This window comes from Spodoptera frugiperda, unplaced genomic scaffold (genome assembly GCF_023101765.2).
Source record: "Spodoptera frugiperda isolate SF20-4 unplaced genomic scaffold, AGI-APGP_CSIRO_Sfru_2.0 tig00002108_1, whole genome shotgun sequence".
In the NCBI taxonomy this organism is placed as follows: Eukaryota; Metazoa; Arthropoda; class Insecta; order Lepidoptera; family Noctuidae; genus Spodoptera; species Spodoptera frugiperda.
In genome coordinates, this window is record NW_026095745.1 from 20803 (window position 1) to 28157 (window position 7355).

At 18.0% G+C, this 7355-nt stretch overlaps 3 pseudogenes across 1 annotated transcript; 2 read left to right on the plus strand and 1 right to left on the minus strand.

Annotated features, from left to right (window-relative positions):
- The first annotated feature begins 91 nt into the window (after positions 1-91).
- On the plus strand, positions 92-1581 carry LOC126913029 (cytochrome c oxidase subunit 3-like; annotated as a pseudogene). Its single transcript, XR_007707634.1, has one exon. The product of XR_007707634.1 is annotated as a cytochrome c oxidase subunit 3-like (transcript).
- Positions 1582-2456: 875 nt separating this feature from the next.
- Positions 2457-4221, minus strand: LOC126913030 (NADH-ubiquinone oxidoreductase chain 5-like; annotated as a pseudogene).
- A 2062-nt stretch (positions 4222-6283) lies between these two features.
- LOC126913028 (cytochrome b-like) lies at positions 6284-7349 on the plus strand (annotated as a pseudogene).
- The last annotated feature ends 6 nt before the right edge of the window (positions 7350-7355 follow it).

A 7355-nucleotide genomic window follows, 5' to 3' on the forward strand; every position in this document is an offset into this window, starting at 1 on the left:
TTAGCAATTACTTCTAATGAAAGAATTAGTTAAAAAATAACATAAATATGTCAAATTTAAATTATTATTATAAATAATATTCTTTTATTCCACAAATAATACCTATTAATTGATTAATTTCTTTTTTTTTTTTTTATTTGTATTTTTAATTTTTAATATTATAAATTATTATATTTTTAATAAAAAAAGATTAAAATCAAATAAAAATATAAATTTAAAATTAAAAAATTTTAATTGAAAATGATAAGTAATTTATTTTCAATTTTTGATCCATCAACAAATTTATTTAATATTTCATTTAATTGAATTAGAACTATTTTAGGAATTATATTTATTCCTTATTCATTTTGATTAATTCCTAATCGTCATTTCTTACTTTGAAATTTTATTTTATTAAAACTTCATAATGAATTTAAAACTTTATTAAAAAATAATTATTTTCAAGGATCAACTTTTATTTTTATTTCAATATTCTCATTTATTTTATTTAATAATTTTTTAGGTTTATTTCCTTATATTTTTACTAGAACAAGACATTTAACATTATCATTATCAATTTCATTACCTTTATGATTAAGATTTATAATTTATGGTTGATTAAATAATTCTCAACATATATTTATTCATATAATTCCTCAAGGAACACCAACTATTTTAATACCTTTTATAGTATTAATTGAAACAATTAGAAATATTATTCGACCTGGAACTTTAGCAGTACGATTAACAGCTAATATAATTGCAGGACATTTACTAATAACTTTATTAAGAGGAACTGGACCTTCAATACCAAGATATTTTATTATAATTTTAGTTATAATTCAAATTTTATTATTAATCTTAGAATCAGCAGTCGCTGTAATTCAATCTTATGTAATTGCTATTTTAAGTACTTTATATTCTAGAGAAGTAAATTAATGAAAATAAATTTTAATCACCCATTTCATTTAGTAGATTATAGACCATGACCTTTAACAGGAGCTATTGGAGTAATAGTTTTAGTTAGAGGAATAGTAAAATGATTTCATAATTTTAATATAAATTTATTAATTTTAGGATATTTTATTGTAATTTTAACCATATATCAATGATGACGAGATATTTGTCGTGAAGGAACATACCAAGGTAAACATACAATTTTAGTAACCAAAGGACTTCGCTGAGGAATAATTTTATTTATTGTATCAGAAATTTTTTTTTATTTCTTTTTTTGAGCCTTTTTTCATAGAAGATTAGCATGCAATTATAGAAAATAATAATTCTCAAATAACTCAAGGTTTATTTATTACAATTATTTTAGGAATTTATTTTACAATTCTTCAAGCATATGAATATTTTGAAGCTCCTTTTACTATTGCAGATAGAGTTTATGGCTCAACATTTTTTATAGCAACAGGATTCCATGGATTACATGTTATTATTGGTACATTATTTCTTTTAATTTGCCTAATTCGTCATTTAAATAATCATTTTTCAAGTAATCATCATTTCGGATTTGAAGCAGCAGCTTGATATTGACATTTTGTAGATGTAGTATGATTATTCCTTTATATTTCTATTTATTGATGAGGAAATTAATTATTTATATAATATATTTAGTATATTTGACTTCCAATCAAAAAGTTTAATAATTTTAATATAAATAATCATTTTATTAACAAATATTTTTATTATTATTATATTAATTTCAAACATTATAATATTTTTATCAATTATTTTATCAAAAAAATCATTTATAGACCGAGAAAAATGTTCCCCCTTTGAATGTGGATTTGACCCTAAATCTTCAGCTCGAATTCCATTTTCTTTACATTTTTTCTTAATTACAGTTATTTTTTTAATTTTTGATGTTGAAATTGCATTAATTTTTCCAATTATCCCATTATATAAACTAGTAAATTTTATTTTTTGAACTAAAATTAGATTTTTTTTTATTTTAATTTTATTAATTGGTTTATATCATGAATGAAACCAAAATATATTAAATTGAACCAATTAGGATTATAGTTTAAATAAAACATTTGATTTGCATTCAAAAAATATTATAAATTAATTTATCTTAAATAAGAAGCAATATTGCATTTAATTTCGACTTAAAAGAAAGAGTTTAATTAACTCCTTATTTAAAATAAATAAATAATAAAATTTTTATAATATATTTACTTACTTAATTGAAACCAAAATAGAGGTATATCACTGTTAATGATAAAATTGAATATTTATTCCAATTAAATTAACTAAGAAATATAAAGATTAAAATTAAGCTGCTAACTTAATTTTTAGTGGTTAAATTCCATTAATATTTCTATTTATATAGTTTAAATAAAACATTACATTTTCATTGTAAAAATAAAAAATTTTTTTATAAATAATTTAATTTATATTTTTATATTTAAAAATAATCCATATTTCCTTAATATCTTCAATATTATGCTCTAATTTATAAGCTATTTAAATTAATTATTAAATATTAATATTATAAATAAAATAAATATTCAAATAATAAATCTAAATAAATAAATTATAAAATTATTTATTTGATAAACATTATATAAAACAGAATATTTTTTTATTACTTGTATTATACCAAATCCTCTATAAATTTCTCTTCATCCTATATCAATATTTTTTAATAAAGATTGACCTAAATTAAGAAAATAATATCTTAAACCATAAGTAGATAAATTAGGTATAAATCACATTAAACATAAAAAATTTCTTAAATTATAAGTCATTAAAAATTTATTTACAGAATAAATTCTCATATTTCTAATAAAATATCCTAATATACCCCCTATTAATCTTACATAAATAACTATCATTTTTAAATTAAAAGGTAAATAAATCATATAAGGATAAGAAAAAATTATTCAACTTAAAAATCTTCCTCTAACAATTCTTATAAATAATAAAACAAACATTCTTTTTAATATAATATAATCTTCATCATATAAATTAAAAATTCTTAATAAATTAAAATCATTTACTATTAAATATATTATTAAACGAAATCTATAAAATATTGTTAAACCAGTAGAAAGATAATATAAAAAAAATTATTAAATTTAAATTTCTAAATCTAACTAATTCTAAAATTAAATCCTTAGAATAAAATCCAGCTAAAAAAGGAATCCCACATAAAGCTATATTAGAAATATTTATACATAAAGAAGTTAAAGGAATATATAATCTAATCCCACCTATAAAACGAATATCTTGAATATCATTTATTATATGAATAATAATACCAGCACATATAAATAATAAAGCCTTAAATATAGCATGAGTTAATAAATGAAAAAAAGCTAAATCAGGTAGTCCTATTCTTAAAATTCTTATTATTAAACCTAACTGACTTAATGTTGATAAAGCAATAATTTTTTTTAAATCAAATTCATAATTAGCAGAAATTCCAGCTATAAATATAGTTAAACCTGATAATAGTAATAATAACTTTAAAAAAATATATCTAATAATATTATATTAAATCGAATCAATAAATAAACTCCCGCTGTAACTAAAGTAGATGAATGAACTAAAGCTGAAACAGGAGTAGGAGCAGCTATAGCTGCTGGTAATCAAGATCTAAAAGGAATTTGAGCACTTTTAGTTATAGCAGCTATAATAATTATTCTGCCAATTATTTTTATTTCTCAATCATTATTTATAAACTCTAAATAAAAAATATAATTTCATCTACCATAATTTAATATCCAAGAAATAACAATTAAAATAAAAACATCACCTACACGATTTGATAAAGCTGTTAATATTCCAGCATTATAAGATTTTAAATTTTGATAATAAATTACTAAACAATAAGAAACTAATCCTAATCCATCTCAACCTAATAAAATTCTAATAATATTTGGTCTAATAATTAATAATATTATAGAAAAAACAAATAATAACACTAAGATAATAAACCGACTTAAATTTAATTCTGATTGTATATATCTTTTTCTATAATAAATAACAACAGAAGAAATTAAAAAAACAAATATTATAAATAATAAAGATATTCAATCTAATAAAATAGATATAACAATTCTCAATGAATTAAAAGATATAATTTCTCATTCTATTAAAATTACTATATCATTTATAATAAAATAAATTATAAAAAAAAAATTTACTATTATTATTATAAATAAAAAAAAAAATGAAATAAAACAAATAGAATATTTTATATTATTAATAATTTAAAATGAAATCACTCATATTTTTGACACCACAAATCAATATTTTTATTAAATTATTTAAATAAAATCAAATTATTCTATAATCAATTTTTAATACTAAAATATTTAAAGGTAATCAATGTAATATTAATATTAAATATTCTCGAGATACCCCAGTATAATATCTATAAACACCAGAATAATAATTTCCATGTTGAATAAATGAATATAAATATAATCTATATCCTGCTCTAAAAAAGAAATTAACATTAATATTAATATAGAAATTCAAGATCATCTTATTAATCTATTAATTAATCTAATTTCACCTATTAAATTTAATCTAGGAGGAGCCGCTATATTAGATGATATTAATAAAAATCATCATAAACTTATTGAAGGTATAAAATTTATTATACCTTTATTAATATATAAACTTCGTCTATGTAAACGCTCATAACTAATATTAGCTAAACAAAATATTCCAGAAGAACATAAACCATGACCAATTATTAAAATATAAGAACCAATAAATCCTCAATAATTTATAATTATAATACCTCTAATTACAATTCTTATATGAGCTACAGAAGAATAAGCAATTAAAGATTTAATATCAATTTGACAAAAACATTTTAATCTAATATAAAAACCTCCTACTAATCTAATTACAATTCAAATATAATTTAATTTTATATTAATTTCCTGTAAAAAAATTATTAAACGTAATAAACCATAACCACCCAATTTTAATATAATACCAGCTAAAATTATAGAACCAGAAACTGGAGCCTCAACATGAGCTTTTGGTAATCATAAATGAACAAAATATATAGGTATTTTTACTAAAAAAGCTAAAATTATAGAAATATATAATAAATAATTACTTAAATTAAAAAATTTTAAAAAATAAATAATTATACAATTTATTTCATTATTTATATAAAAAATACCAATTAATAAAGGTAAAGAAACAAATAAAGTATAAAATAATAAATATATACCTGCCTGAATACGTTCAGGTTGATAACCTCAACCAATAATTAATAATAAAGTAGGAATTAATCTACCCTCAAAAAAAAGATAAAATATAAATATATTAAGAGTTCTAAAAGTTAAATATAATATAATTAATAAAAAAATAACATTAAATAAAAAAAAATTAACATAATAATCTATTTTATATAAATTTTCACTAGCTATAATTATTAAAATAGAAATTCAAATTCTTAATAAAATTAATCCATAAGATATAATATCACAAGATATTATATAACTTAAATTACAAAATAAATTCAATTTTACACCTAAATTTATAAATATAAATATTATTAATATTAATATTATTTGAACCATTCAAAATATATTTTTTATAAAACATAAAGGAATTATAAAAATTATTATTATTAAAAATTTTATCATTTTATATTTTAATATATATATATATATATATATATATATATATATAATTAACTATAATAAATTAAATCTTTGAAAATAATCATTACCATGAGTACGAATTATTGAAACTAAAATAGATAATCCTAAAGCCCCCTCACAAACAGAAAAAACTAAAAATAATATTAATATATATATATCATAATCAATAAAAATTAAATAAACTAATAAAAAAAAAAAAATTCTTAAAACAATAAACTCTAATCTTAATAAAACAATTAATAAATGTTTATGTTTAGAAACAAAAATTAAATTACCTACAATAAATATCAAAATAAAAACAGTTCATATATTTAAAATTATCATTAATTGTTTTTATAGTTTAAAAAAAACATTGGTCTTGTAAATCAAAATTAAGTTATTTACTTTAAAAACTTCAAAGAAAAAGAATCTCTTTATCAATAATCTCCAAAATTATTATTTTATTTAAACTATTCTTTGTATTTGAAATTATAAAAATAATTTTTTCTTTAATATTAATAATAAATTCATTATTTATATTATTTATTAATAATCCAATATCAATAGGATTATTAATTTTAATACAAACCTTATTAACATGCTTATTATCAGGAATAATAATTAAAACATACTGATTCTCTTATATTTTATTTCTTACTTTCCTAGGTGGTTTATTAGTTTTATTTATTTATGTTTCAAGTATTGCATCAAATCAATTATTTACTTTTAAATTTAATTATAAAAAAATATTAATTTTAATTTTAATTATAATATTTTTTATAATAATAATAATATATAATAATAACATAACATGATTAAATTTATCAATAAATTCAGATATAAATAACTTTAATAATATAATTTTCTTCTTTAATAATGAAAATAAAATTAATTTAAGTAAATTATATAATAATCAAACATTTTTAATTATAATAATATTAGTAATCTATTTATTTATTACTTTAATTGCTATTGTAAAAATTACTAATATTTTCTATGGACCTTTACGTTCATCTAATTAACAAATGATAAACAAATATATACCAATTCGTAAATCACATCCCGTATTAAAAATTATTAACGGATCATTAATTGATCTACCTTCACCATCTAATATTTCAATTTGATGAAATTTTGGATCTTTACTAGCCTTATGCTTAATAATTCAAATTTTAACAGGATTATTTTTAACTATATATTATACAGCTAATATTGAAATAGCATTTTATAGAGTTAATTATATTTGTCGAAATGTTAATTATGGATGATTAATTCGAACTTTACATGCAAATGGAGCATCTTTTTTCTTTATTTGTATTTATTTACATATTGGACGAGGAATTTATTATGAATCCTTTAACTTAAAATACACATGAATAATCGGAGTAATCATTTTATTCTTATTAATAGCAACAGCATTTATAGGATATGTTTTACCTTGAGGGCAAATATCTTTTTGAGGAGCAACTGTTATTACTAATTTATTATCAGCTATCCCCTCTTTAGGAGTTATATTAGTAAATTGAATTTGAGGAGGATTTGCCGTTGATAATGCTACTTTAACACGTTTTTATACATTTCACTTTTTATTACCATTTATCATTTTAATAATAACTATAATTCATTTATTATGGTTCCAATAATCCATTAGGATTAAATAGAAATTATGATAAAATTCCATTTCATCCATTTTTCACATTTAAGGACTTAATTGGATTTATTATTATATTATTTTTATTAACAATTTTAACTTTA